Genomic DNA, 15,377 nt, shown 5'->3' with positions numbered 1-15,377 from the left:
CTCTGCAGAACCAGACATTGTAGTATTTCTCTCACAACTATTGGAGAAATCTTTGAAAATTAATTAAAAAAAACATCAGTTAACAATAAATATTAAAAGTATTAATTAAAAAATAAATAAATTGTTCTCTGTTGCTTAGATTTACAACATAGAGGCAGGAACACTTATATTTAGTATTTTTCAAGGTTAAGAGTTTAGAAATGGCAATTCATTCAGCAAAATTTGGATATAAAAATATCCCAAACAAAGGACAAAGTCCTTTTCTGTCCTTAAACCACAGGCTTCACACATGAGGAAGAGCCTTCGGAATGTGATCCTAAGGGAGCCGTAAAAAAAGAAAAAGGTGGATTTGTGCTTTTGCAAGGTGCTTTGGGTGAAGGGTAGGACAGCAGGAAGCTATTCTATTCATGAGCCTAATCACATTTCCTGAGTGCTGTATTTACTGGTCTAAACCCCCATAAATTCAGTCCGTCCGGGCTTTATGGCAGGCACATAAATGTCCAAGCTGTGATGTTTAATTCATGTTCCTTAATTTCCTCCTCCCCTCACATTAGGAAATGGGAATCTCATTTGTAGAAAATAAGAAATCTGGTGTTTTTCTTCATTTGACAGCCTGTTCAGAAGCTGCAGTCAGGTTTTCACCTGCCTCTCTCTCTGATCTGTGGAAATCTGCTGAGTCTTTGGTCCTGTGATTCACTCCACGTCTGAATGTTTGCTCTGATGTGTGATGCAGTGTGCCCTTTCAGTTTTTTATCAACTTTGGCTTTAAAGGATGAAAAGCCTGAAAATAAATTGGTTACAGTGAATGTTACTTCAAAAATTGACTTAAAGTCTATTTATGTATATTAAATAAGACATTTGTCTCTAATATAGTTAAATTTACAATACAATCAAAAGAAAAAATAACAAATTAAAGTCTCAATACTATCCTCACCTTTAGTAAGAGTAAACATTAGGAAAGGAAAAAAAAAAAAAGTGAAAAGTTAAGTGTCTAAGTTAGTTCACATCATTTTTTTCTCCCACCATCCCTGAGGGAGTGCAGTATATTTATATGCGTCCTAAATACATTCTAATGCAATCCAAGGCAGTTAATTAGACCAAACAGAGTACATCATTTTTATCTGTTTGTTCTCTTTAGCTTCATCTATTGAGGAGAAATGTTCAAACTATGGCTGTAGTCGGAGAACAAAAACTAGGGGGGGAAAAGTGGTGTTTTATAGCCTTTGTTGTATACCTTAAAACTGTTTTATTTGATGTAATTCTTTTAAAATACACATTTAAAGATTATTTCTTGTAAATAGTGGAAAAAGTGACTTTTAAAAAAGTTGAAAGGAGACAGAAACAAATTGTTTTAAATTTGGAAAGGGTTCACCTAGGTGTCATATAGTTCCAGTTGAGCACCAAAGAATGTCCTTATATTATAAGTCACAACATTGTCATTTTATTTTTGGAATATGATGCTCTACATTTTAGATTAATAACATTAAACCTGCACTTATTTCTAATGTCATCCGCTAAGGTAAAAACAGACACGGATGTTTTGGCACTTGCAAACAGTGATGTTTGACCAAAAACCAAAATAAAACTGCTTTAAGACTACCATCACATATGCCAAAATGCTACCGCGCGCAACCTAGAGGCAAGTTCTTAGCCAAACCGGCAGGTGGTCTTGTGGTGGCATTTGTAATCGGGAGAAGGTAATCGTATTTTTGCACTCCATGCGGCCGCCACGGAGGTTTAAAGAAAAGGTTCAAATTAAACGGTGACCGGACACCGCCCTGCCACTGTGCTGCCATTCCACTACCACCGCCCGATTGTTAGAAATCTTATGGTACCAACGCGGGCTCTCAACGAGAGCTGTTGACATGGGTCGTGGGGCCCGGCAATGCCCCGACGTCAATCTGGCGATACCTGCAACCATGTGTTCAAATAGGATGACGGGATAGATGGTGCACAGAACTCATCAACGACCCAGAGATCCTGCTTCTTGACAAATTACGGTTGATGCTGAGAAGAATACAAAAAAGACAGAACATTGTGTTGTCCTGGGAGGCATGTTGTCTAAAAGTTTGAAAATAGGTAAATTGACAAGATCATAATGTGTGTTCAAATTCTGCATTGTGAATGACCAGTGTTGCACAATGGCCTGTTTTTTTTATATACCCCTGGGCTACTGGGCGGCACTTAAAATGGATGGCCACAGTTCAAAGACATTTACCCATCATCCAACAAAGGCTGCAGCCAGCCGGGGATTCAACTGCCACCGCCCTGTGGCCGTCCAGCTGTAGCCGGTTTCGTAATGACGTCATCCCCGCCTGACTGACTGACACCTGACTGCCACCATCTACATTTATGACGACGCCAACTTTTGCCAAAAAAATCAGGCGGTGGCAGCTAATGTTGAAGATTCTGCCGATGCCTCCCCATCGCACTGTGGGAGTTGTATATGTGAGCCTAGCATTAGATGACAAATGTGTGTGATATGCAAGATATCCTTTCTAAAGATGGACAAAGAAAATCCAGGAACCAACAACACAGATTGTAAAGTTTAGACTGGCATGACAAAAAAAAAAAAGCCCAGAATAGAAAAAGTTGTAAAATCTAAAAACTTTAAAATAACCAGCAGATAATGACGAGCCAACAATTCTGCATCTGTGTGAGCAAAAATGAGACATTTGGCATATGAAAAACGTATGTGTTGCTTTAGATTTTGACGGGTGAACTTTGTTCCTGAGCCTTAGTGTGATGATGCACTGAAAATAGCTGCAGCCTTTGATGCCTCCTGAAGGTTGAAGCCTGTGAGACTGATGTGTGCTCTGGAGGCTTCAGACAAAGAGACCACATGTGGTGGCAACACTGCCATCGCCACCGCCTCATTAGCCACAGCTGGTGTTGAAGTGTGTGTGTCTGTGTGTGTGTGTGTGTGTGTGTGCGTGAATGGCGCAGGATGGCTGATTTCATCAAGTCAACCCCAAAGGAGAGTGGTTATTTGCTATTTTAACTCTCATCCACACATCACCTGCCTCGCGGTTCCCGCACAAACCACAACAGAAATACGTACCACAAAAAGAAAAACATTACGGTTTAAGGTACTATTCTTATTCTATAATCCTACACTCACACACTTTTCTATCTATTGGACAAATCTAGGAACCAGAGTGGTTGTTTTCATCTATGAGAGATGTTTTTATGCTTTGGCAGGGAAACAAAAACTTGGTGCGGATACAAGATAAAAGTAGGGCAAAAGATAAAGACGCATGTATGTCTTTTTTGTTGCGCTGCAGAGTTGTATCAGAAAAATGTTCTGAACAGCAAAGATTTGTGCATATCTTCTACTCCAAGGAGGAACATCACAGTCACACGGTGTCACCAGGAGAAAGAGTAAATCTTTCATAAGCTAAACAAATGGCAGACCACAGAGCAAGAAGTACGATAACAAAACCAAGAACATCTATGACAAATGCTAAAATATGACATGCTTTGTAGAGCCACAACAAAAGACTCATATGGGAGTTGATAACAGCTCAGAGATACAGGGTCGGATGTGCTGCTGAATCCAAACATTAATATTTCAAAATAGTAGCGACTGCATAATAAGAGTGTGACGACACACAAATAAGAGCCACTACAATAGAGTCTTGTACTGCAATCAAATCATGGAAATCAAACATTCAGCAGTTGTGTTTGTATGAGTGCTGCGTGTGTGTAATTGTGGGCAAGCCAAGTGTTAATATGAATGTTCATCACCCAGGATAATCCCCTTGATTAGTTACATTATCTGGATCTATATAAGACAGCAGATGAGTGGGTTAAAGCGCTCTCACGCTGATTAATCAGCCTACGTGTGGGTGTTTCCTTGTTTTAATAACCGCAAAAGTACCTCCTTCTCCATCAAGCTCTGACACCCTATTGTATGCAAACCTGCATTTCTGGTGTCGGACAGAAGTTGGATTTTCTCAAACCAGACATTTTGAGACTGAATTAACCATAATAATCTATACATTACATATAAGTACATATACGTTTCCTTTAAAGACCCACTCTGATAAAAATTTTGTTTTTTACCTGTTCTTGTGTCATTTTTTATTGATGGAGAACATTTATATAGAAAATTAAGCTTAAAATTTCTTTAAGTGTAACACACATGCTAGTTCAGGAAGCCACGAGCTCTCTGCTCCACTCCATTCTGATGCATCCATTTGTAGACAAATAGATCCATGTGCCTTTTAATAGCTCAATAAAACACTAACCACAAACAATTTATGTAGTGGGTGAATAAGCTCATCTAAAATCTTTTTTTATTTGCTCCTTATCCATCTGCTCCTCTAACACAATCAGTTTCAGGCCACAATTTGGGCCAGATTTGACAACTGCAGCTGAACCTCATAACTTACGCTGGCTGTCTTTTAATTAGCTTACTGTTCAAAGGTGAGAGTTATCATCTTTTCCATGTACAGAAATACAGACAACCGAAGGAAGTTTGCAACCTCAGATCAAACTGTTTCGCCATTGTCACGTTACTATAAATTAGCTTTGGATTTATCCACTATCTAATGTTGGGCTGCACAGTGGCATGGTGGGTAGTGCTTTTATCTCACAGTGAAAAGGCCCGGGAATCTTTCTGAGTGGAGTTTGCATGTTCTCCTCGTGAACATGTGGTTTTTCTCTGGGCACCCCTGCTTTCTTCCACAGACCAAAAGATGCTTTATGCATCAACTGATTATTCTTACTTTCCTATAGGTGTGAATGTGTGTGTGATTATGTGGCTCTGAGACAGACTAGTGACCTGTTCACCCCGCCTTCACCCAACAGGGGCTGAGTTGGCTCCAGCAACCCCATGAGCCCGAAAGGGATTGGACCGGTTTAGAAAATGGATACATGGAAGGTTAGATGGATGTAGTTAATATAGAACCGTACAAATTTCCCCTGTGTCATTTACCTTAGCCTACTAATTATTACCAAACTTTTGGTTACAATTTTACAGTAAATTTACTTAAACACTAAGATGTTTTATCAATGTTTTTTGTAGAATCTTTAAAATCCAAATTTTTGTCAATACAAATAAACTGCATCCACGGCTACGCTCTACAAGTGCCCTTTCAGAATAAAAGATCATTGCTCTCCTTTATAAACGCACTTTTTGAGTACTTTTGAAGAATCCCAAGAAGCCATGGTGTTTTTCTGTGTCAGCCTGCTGTGTAGCATTAAACCCCTCACCCCACCCTTACGGTGGCCCAGAAGGGTAACAACACAACACATTAACTTTACACACAACACATTAACTTTATACACAACACACTAACTTTACACACAACACATTAACTTTACACACAACACATTAACTTTACACACAACACATTAACTTAACACACAACACATTAACTTAACACACAACACATTAACTCACAACACAACACAATAGCTCACAACACAACACATTAACTCACAACACAACACATTAACTCACAACACAACACATTAACTCATGGCCCAGAAGGGTCACAACACAACACATTAACTTACCTCACAACACATTAACTCACAACACAACACAATAACTCACAACACAACACATTAACTCACAACACAACACATTAACTCATGGCCCAGAAGGGTCACAACACAACACATTAACTTACCTCACAACACATTAACTCACAACGGAAGTAAAGCAGCAATTGAAGTGCTTTTATTCTGAAATTTCTACTGGGCTGAGCAGCTAACTACCTAACAGAAAGTGATGTCACAGTGAGCTGTTAGGTAGTTAGCTGCTCAGCCCAGTAGAAATTTCAGAATAAAAGCACTTCAATTGCTGCTTTACTTCCGTTGTGAGGTAATGTGTTGTGAGGTAAGTTAATGTGTTGTGTTGTGACCCTTCTGGGCCGTGAGTTAATGTGTTGTGTTGTGAGTTATTGTGTTGTGTTGTGAGTTAATGTGTTGTGTTGTGAGTTATTATGTTGTGTTGTGACCCTTCTGGGCCATGAGTTAATGTGTTGTGTTGTGAGTTAATGTGTTGTGTTGTGAGTTAAAGTGTTGTGTTGTGAGTTATTGTGTTGTGTTGTGAGTTAATGTGTTGTGTGTTAAGTTAATGTGTTGTGTGTAAAGTTAATGTGTTGTGTGTAAAGTTAATGTGTTGTGTGTAAAGTTAGTGTGTTGTGTGTAAAGTTAGTGTGTTGTGTATAAAGTTAATGTGTTGTGTTGTGACCCTTCTGGGCCACCGTACACCCCCACCCCTGTGGACTACTTGGCAAACTGATGTTTAAGCTTTTTGGGAGTGGCACTCAATCGTTATTTTCATTTTTTTTTATTCCAAGAAACATTTTATTTTGGTTTAGAAAACACCTTTGTCATGGTCTTTCTATTCAGACAAATCTTAATGTATTATAAAGATTTAGCTGTTAGATTTACACCTTTAACTGTTAAATATGTATTCCCATGTTCTCAACACAATTTTTTTTTTTATTTTATTTTTTTTCATTTTGACTACCCTTGAGCAGAGCCTCTTGTCCAGAGTGTCTGTCCACCTGTATAGACCCCCGGGCTTTCCGCAACTCCATATCCTGACATTTTTGGAAAGGCACAAGTTCACAGAGATGTTTATGACCATCTTCTGAAAGTTGACACCGGGCCAGCTGTTTCAGTGTTCTGTCCCACTCACCCCCTTCTGCTCACACATTCACATTCAGGAAGGCATCACAGGCAGATGTTGCACGCTTTTTATTATTGGCTCTGACTTGCATCTATAGAGCCATCACCATAATTGCTTTGCTTGTTTCCATTATCGAACACTCACACTTGCATGTATGCTCACACAGACGTTTTATAAAGCCCCCAGCATGCACGTAAACGTGGGGAAATGCATCATTCCAATGCTGTCAGTCTGATCAGCAGAAAAATGCAGCATGGGACACACGTAAAGAAAGACAGAAGAGGGTGACAAAAAAGAAACAAAAACGGAGACATTCGGATAAATTAAAAACAAAGACAGCATATAGGAGATCGAGTGGGGGAGGAAAACATATTGAAACACAAAAGCAGAGTGAGAAAAAACAGAGACGGACAGAATGAGAGGTGTGTGCTGGCTGAAGAAAACCATCTATCATTGGGTCCTGGTGCCATCAGTTTTCTTGACACAAACCCAGACGATGGGCCATAACTGTCCATGTGTGTTTATCTGAGACTAATACCAGCAGATGCCACACACAACCCCCCCCCACACACACCCCCACCACCACCGGACACACACCGCCCGGATCATGATGTGTAGCTAAGGAGAATAGTAATCAAGCTATTCATTAGTGCAGCAACAAAGGCCATTACTGGCTAATCAACAATCTTGAAACTCAATCGAGGAAAGCTAATAGAAATTTAATCCAACAATGAGCTTCAATATGGTGCACTTTGCGTGTAAAAGTGTGTTTGTTGAAAATTATAAAAGCAATTACTTTAATATTTGGATGAATAAAACTGTTATTTTCATTCAAACATTTAAGGACTATGAACGAGAGATGACATGGCACTAAAGATTCTTAGACTTATTTCTAAACACTTTGATTAGAAAGAAATTTTATGAATATTTAGTATTGGTACAAATATTAATGTATCCATCTGTAATTTAATCGAGTTTTTTAATCGACTTTTGCATTTTAATCTTTATGGTTTTTCTATGTACACTTTTCAGTTTAGGATGATGTTTGCTAGATTTTTATTTCTAAAAGTTGGAGACTTGAATAAATCCACTTTATCCTGGCACCCCGTTTAATGTAGTACAGAACAACTCAGAGACGCTCTCTACAGAACTGTTTTTAGACAAAGAGTCACGTTTGAAAAAACACAAGTTTCAGTCTGTTGTTTTTTCTGGGCTTCATGCTACATTAATTCCTATACATTCCCAGTGACACCGAAAGGAATATAGCAAGCTCAGAAAATGGATGGATGGATGGATGGATGGATGGATGGATGGATGGATGGATGGATGGATGGATGGATGGATGGGTTTTCTGTATTTTGGATTGTTTTTCATTTGTGGCAAGCTTCAACAAAACCTTATATTGTGTGTCTAATTTCCAGACATACCAAGTAAAATGTATTTTTTCTGCAGAGACTCTCATTCATTCAAGATGTTTCCACAGTGGAAAAGTTCTAAAAAGGGTCCAAAAAAGGGTCATCTAGACTTTGTTTTTTTCATGTTAAAGACTCTTCTCTGTTAAAGACTTTGCCTCTTTTTCAAGGGGCTTTCTCAATCCAAGTTTTATACTTCTATAGTTTGCTCAAATAAAAAAAAAGAAATGAGGTAATGAGATAGGCTAGATATGTTATGAATCCACATGGTTTTGAGTATCTCCATTGCACTCAAAGCTTATGACTCTTTCTGAAAAAACGTTTGCCAGCTACATCGACAGTTGAGGCCGCTTGCTCTCGACTTGCTTTTTTTTTGATCCACATACATTTTTTAAAAGACTCTTCCAATCAAGAAGAGTGAAAAATTTGGGACGTTTTAAAGGGCTCTTTCAACATAAATTGCAAAAATGAAAAAAAGAAATGTGCTCAACTCAGGAACAATTTTACCACAACATACAGATAAGTCCCAAGTGCAATTTTTTTTTTTTTTTTTTTTTTTTTGCTTATTTTCGTGCATTTTCATGTCTCCAACTAGACATGAGTTTTACAATCCGATGAGGTATTACCCTGAGGGGAGTTTGAACTAAAACAGCAACATTTCTAGCTGCATTCCTTAGAGAAATGTGAAGATCCCACCCTGGATAATAAAAACTATAATAATATAAAAAGAGTCACATTATTATGGACTCTGCAGTTCATAGATGTTGCACATTCCTCTGCAATTCTGACACAGAAAAGTACAAATTGATAAATAAATAGATACAGGAAATAGGAAGATCACTTTTTCTTCAGTGTTTTAAATAAGGAAAGCATGTTTTTTACTTTTGTAAGAGTTGAAATATAATCAGGTAAAAGAATGGCAGACAAACACACCATTCTTTTAGCTACCAAGAAAAGAAAATGTTCTTAGTAATTGATTTACAGTAAGAACACAAGGCAGCAAATAATGTGGATTATTAGGCTTAAGCTCTTGAGACTGACATGAAGCAGGAAACGTATTGATTTTGTTTTTCAGCTAAAATATTGTTTCAATGTAACAACCATCAGCAGCTACTTCTAATATACTGTATATTCTGCAGCATTTATATTGATTGTGTGCATTTCAACCGCCCACGATCTACCTGCAATTTCACATAACTTTCTTAATTGGCCATATGTCCTGGTGATTCTGCCCGCATCTTCTCCACACTTGGGAGGTGATTAAAACAATCCTGCTGCCCACTACTTCTTTTGGGAATTTACCACAGTTACCAACACCACAACACTATGTTACATGCTTGCTCTGGCCAGACCGGCCAGATTGTGCAGGTTAACGTAAGGTCACTGTCCGTGTGTGTGTGTTTTTCTGGGAATGTGCAAGAAAAATCTGTGCCTGTGTCCATGTGTGTTCATGGCATCAAGGGATTTTAGAGGCTCTTGACAGCTTAATTAACTGGATCCAGGCGAGTGACATAAAGACCCAATTAACTACTGCGACATAACTGGGTCACCGTCAACAACCATCCCACAATAAAGACACCTCAGATGAAACCCAAATGAAAGTTCCTTCTTTTCCTTAATCATCTGAATTTATTTGCATGAAAAAAGGATTATTAAAAACACAAAAGGTATAATTTTGTAATTGCACTAAAAGCTGAATATGAAATTTGGATTAGCAAACAAAAGCTGCTAACAAGCTCAAGCTCCTAATTTATTAATTTTTTTAGGATTACAGAATAAAAAATCACAGCATATAAAGGGTAAACTGCAATGTATTGTGACCCTTCTTACTAAGAAAAGAAAAAAAACAGACAAATATGGCTAAAACAAACGTTAATTTGACAACGCTTATGCCCAACCTTGTTTGCAGCTCAAAACAAAACAGACTAATACCGCTTAAATAAATATAAATGTGACTACGCTAACTCCCAACGTTGTCAGTAACATGTAAAAAACCCAGTCTGACACTGCTACACAATAGCCGCATTTGCGTCTTAACAAAAACGCCCAACCTTGTTTGCAAAAAAAAAAAAAAAAAAAAAAAGGCTAACATTTTGACAGAGCACTGTGTACATCTAAAAATCGTAAGATCATCGTAACATCAGTAAGCACAACTAGAATCAATAAGGTGCGCTGTTGTTTTTTGGGAAGATTAGACTCTTAAGTGCCCTCGACCAATTTTTTTGCAAAATTTGCAACTGCAATTATAGAAGAAGGACAAATCCTTCAGAGGTAGACGTGAAGCCCAAAGTGGCAGAGCACTATCCGCACAGACAGAATTGGGGCACAGGAGGACTCTCACTTTGACTGCGACAGGCTAGCAGTGGCCTATTCATAACCTATTGCTCCACTGCACCTTTGTACATTGAATGATGCATGACTAAGACGCACACATAATACATGGGTATTTTGTGGCTCAGCTGTGACTTTAGTATTCTCGCATCTTTTCGGTGTAATATGGAACATCCTGCGCACCCACTTCATAATTTTTTTGTAACCCGCAAACAAAGCTTCCCTTTAATGGTGAAACAAGGTATATGTTAATGGTTATCTGTAAGCACTGTCGGCCCATAAACGACGATAAATGGAGGATGAAGAGGGGAGTAAAAGGCAGGTGAAATGAAGGAGAAAAGAGACAAAAAAAAGAAGTTGCTCAGCACCAAAGGAGGTCACAGATGTGCAGAAGAGAAAGCTTGCATTGGCTTCTTTAGAGTGCACATGTGCATGAAATCACACACGTGCAAGCGCACACGAGCACACACTATGTTACCTCTGAGATTTAACACAGGTGCAGATCCTTCACAGTGATCTATTAGACTCACCCTCTCATGTCAACATCCAGGAGTGGGGAGAGACAGAGAGAGGAAAAGATGGATGGGGAACAATCTCAAGAGAGGGTTGGATAAAGAAAAGGTATTTCCACGGCAACGGTGAAGGAGGGAAAGATGGAGAGCTACAGAGGGAGTGATTATGGTGGAGGAGGATGAGGATGCAGGCCGCAGATACCTGTGGGTGATCTATTAAAACTCAGCTGAAAATGTCACCAAAAAGGGAGAGAAAACAAGGGAGGTGTTTGTGGAGGCTTTGCTAAAACAACTGCAAAGAAAAAAAAGAAAAAAAAACTGGTACCAAGAAGGTAAAAAAGACTGAGAGACAGATGGAGTGATTTGGTATTTCCATACTGTGTCAACAATTACAGAGAGTAGGAGGAGAATGGATACAGGGAAGGTGCTGAGGGGGTAGAAAATGGTATGGAAAGAGGAATTGTAGAAAATATAGTGAGGTAATTTATCGGCTACCACGCTTGGGGAGAACAAGGACAGGAAAGTAAAGTCATGAGAAGAATTCAGAAGGGAGCAGGAAAAGAAAAGGGGAATTTGTTGAGTGTGATCATTTAGACCCACAATCCATGTGTCAAACTTTATTGCATATGCGCGTTTGAGAGAGAGAGTTATAAGCACATAAGCAGAATTACCAGTCACCACTTTCTTAAGAAGAGGAACAGAGCATTACAATACATCAAGGGGACTTCCAACGCAGAAGACTGATTGATGAGCTGAAGGTTGGAGACATGTTGCAGGTGGCTGGCGAGTGAATGGGAAAAAGATGTGCAACAAGGAAGAAAAGAAGAAAAGCTATGCCTTAGAAGTGGGAGTTCAAGAAGCATGAAGTGAGGCACAAAGGAGTGTTTGAGCATGATCTGTGGAACTGCAACCAAGTGCAAGACAACTCTGGTCCATGAGGCGACTCACAGGACTGTAATGCAGAAAATCAAAGACTGCTGCTCATAAGCATGCAGTGGGCCAAACGTGACTTTTAACCCCATGTGTGTCAATTTATTGGGATTTCTGTATGTGATAGGTTTTATTATTTACTAAAAACAATTGTGTTTGTCTGGAAAAATGTGCTCAGTGACAACCACTAAATGCACCTGAAAAAGAGAAGACGATGAAAAAAAATGAATAAGTAAAGTGAGAAGAAGAAAAAATTCAAAGGAAATGCACTGGGATGGTGATGGCAGCAGCAAATGCAGATGGGAGGGAGAGAAAAACACAGAAATGATGGTTTGGGGTGAGAACGTTAGGGGGAAGGAAAGTTTAAATGAGACCCAGGGCTCAAATCATTAGAGGAAGAGGCAGACGAAAAACATCCAAATCCACTCAACAGCTCAGACACGTCAGGGGAGCATTTCCCCGAACAGATGCTGACCTAGTAACAGCTGGAATCCGAATCAACACCTCAGATAACACCAGGGAAAAGTTCAAAAGGGAAACACTTTCAACTTGTGATGGAGGGATTGAAAGTTAGGAAAATTAAAAGCTTAAACTTGTTCTCGCCTGAGTTGCATTGCAAACCTTTTTTTGTGCCTCTGTAATCTGTACACCCAGCTTTCCACAAGGCAGTAATTGTGTGGTGAGCGAGTTTCGTGCTAAAGAAACCGGTGCAAGCAGTGCAAATATGCAAGAGAAAAATGCAGCAGCTGTCTTAATTCTTCCATGGGCACTTTTGATACAGGTGTTGGCTATGACTGACTTTCCAAATGCAGGAAACAGAAACAAATGTAAAGTTACAAAAACATTTTACACTCAAAATAAATATTTTGTCATGACTTGTTAAATTGGAATTGGTCTATTTTAAGCAATCAACACATTTAAAAAAATCCTATGGAAGACAAACAAAAGAGATGCGTATCGATACATTGATATATCAAACTTTGGATGATTGATTACTTGTGACTTGACTGGAGAAATTTACATTTATATAAACATATAGTGGGGGCTGGTTTACCATTTTAGATGTAAGCCCTCATTCTGAGTGGCATTAGGAACTGAATAATGTTTTATAGTTGTTAAAAACCAATTTATTAGCTAAAAGTGATGTTTTTGCTTTAATGTGAGGTTTTTAAAAGTTTTGGAGAAACTGAATGACTGAGCAGAGTTGTAGATGGTCGCTGTTGGTAGCATAAAGGCTGAAGTTGTAAAATAAAATAAAAACTAAAAAAATATATATATTTTTTTTTTATTCCAGTGGACAGTGACGCATTCAATTGCTTCACCAGATGACTGCCAATGAAAGAGGAAAAGAATAAAACAGAATAGCAGATTTGGCACTGAAATTGAGGGATCTCTGACATAAATTGTTCAATGGTTTGTTTGCAAAAACAACTATTATACTTTTATTTATGGGGTCTCCTGACCTAAAAATTTGAGGTGTTTGCTCTAAATGCCTTTTCTGGGTTAGGAGATAAAAGTTGGCACATGCATTTTTGGTTTAAAAAAAAATATTTTGAAAGGACAGCTCTAAATGTTTCTATGGTGTAATCACAATTGTTTTGTCCATGATGAAGGGAATCCAAGACGAAAGGATATTTCTAGTGACCACTTTTTAAAAATCTTTTTAGAAAGGCTTCAAACACTTCATTAACCAGAAAAAATGTAGTGCTGTTTTAATGTGACCACCAGAAATTGTGATGATATTAATTTTTCATTAAAACTACTTGTGTGGCACTTGAATCTCACATTCACTAAGTAATATTTATTTGTTTTATTTATACCCACAATAGAACATCATTCTCAGATCTTATAAAATAGTTTTATTGTCTTAAAAAAAAAATTAGAATTAAATATTGTTAACAATGAAATGCTGATTTTTAGAGTTTAGTATCTGTGTTTTAAGAATCGAAGCGTTAACTTGCAAAAATGACCTAAGAATAATTTAAAAGTAGACATTTAAAGCTTAAAATAACAGAAAAGCTAAAAAGTATTATTTTTTTCATTTAGTAAATTATAATTAAGTGTTTTATTTTCATTCCTCTCTTATTTTTGTTTTATATTAATTGCACTGAGCGCTTAACTACCTTCTTAGAAGGCCGTAAGCGCTGTACAGACACAGTTCTTTTCGCCTACACACACACATTCACACAATGATGGCGGCTCTATTGGCAAACACTGGCGCCAACTTTTAACCAGCAGGAGCAATGGTGGGGTTCAGTGGAACCGAGCCTGCGATCAGGGGTCAACCACTCTACCTCTGCACCAAAGCTGCCCTTTGTGTAACACTGGATTTTATAACTGAACTTTATACTTTTAAACTTTTGCCTTGCCTGTGTCTGAAACATTAAGAAAAACCTCTACATTTGTCTGAAACGCTCAGAGAATCCCCCACTGGTAAGTGAAACACCTTTAACTGTAAATATTCTTTATCTGTAAAAACACACCATAAAACATCAAAGTTTCAGGGTTGACATCTGCTATGTGAATAATGTTTTTGTGAGTCAGTACCACTGAAAAGTGTGTGTGTCAGAGCAGACTCTGCACAGAGGAGGAGTGCTGATGACACTCTATAATCATTTAAGCATGAAGAGGCTGTGAGCTGATTGGGGGTATGCTAATCCTTTTTAATTGACTCTCCAGTCCTCCAGTGTCATTAAACCCCCCAAAAAACAAAATCAGCTTTGTTTTATTAGTGTGGTCAGCTGAGATATTAGATATCTCCTCATTTCTTATGTGAAGTTAACAAAGTAGAGTCTGGGAAGCCCGAACAAAAGAAAAATAAATAACTTATTAATTTTTTTAATGAATTATATAATTAGGTACAGCTTTGCCTAAAATATAAAAAATTAAGTTATTTATCACATCTCCAAAAGAAAAGTTAGTCACACAGCCACTACGTATATTTTGCGCATATTTCATGGTAAATATTGGTCAAATGTGAATATATGTGACAAAAGTGAGAAAAGTTATAGTCTTTATGTGAAATTTTCCTAAATGTATCACGAATGAACCACGTTAAAACTAGGGAAGAAGTATCAATAAACAATGCAAAGAACATGTATATCAACGTATGCCAAATCTGGCCCAAAGTGCATGCGCTAATTATATCATTTTAATGGGATATGTGTGCTGTACACACAATATAACAGTTATACATTGTTGGTACATGTGTGAAAATTCTGTTAGACATATTTGGAACAGTCATGAAGAGCCACAAATTTGCATCTTCAAAATTACGCAAGGATTCACGTAATATTGCATACAAACTATGTAAAATATGCATAAACTGTGTAACTCTCAACAGACCAAAAATTTGAACAGCTCAAAACTGAATTCACAAGAAGACCTATTGGATAAAACCTTTGACGGACATCTGCACACACAGACAAATGAAAAACTCAAGAAACACTTATGAATTACATATATCACATGTGTATTACAAAAGATTGAAATTTTCTATCTGGAAAATGCGCAAAATGTACCTAGTTGCTGTGTGACATGGCC

At 38.0% G+C, this 15,377-nt stretch overlaps 1 protein-coding gene across 4 annotated transcripts in view; it reads right to left on the bottom strand.

Moving 5' to 3' along the window:
• The window catches only part of LOC101174433 (netrin receptor UNC5C), a 199,177-nt gene that overhangs the window by 43,460 nt on the left and 140,340 nt on the right, over positions 1–15,377 (bottom strand). The gene's annotated exons all lie outside the window — the stretch shown is intronic.

Source organism: Oryzias latipes, chromosome 9 (assembly GCF_053564925.1).
Source record: "Oryzias latipes strain Hd-rR chromosome 9, Olatipes_Hd-rR_3.1".
NCBI classification, from domain to species: Eukaryota; Metazoa; Chordata; class Actinopteri; order Beloniformes; family Adrianichthyidae; genus Oryzias; species Oryzias latipes.
The sequence above is the reverse complement of the archived record's forward strand: the minus strand, read 5'-3'. Positions and strand labels throughout refer to the sequence as shown.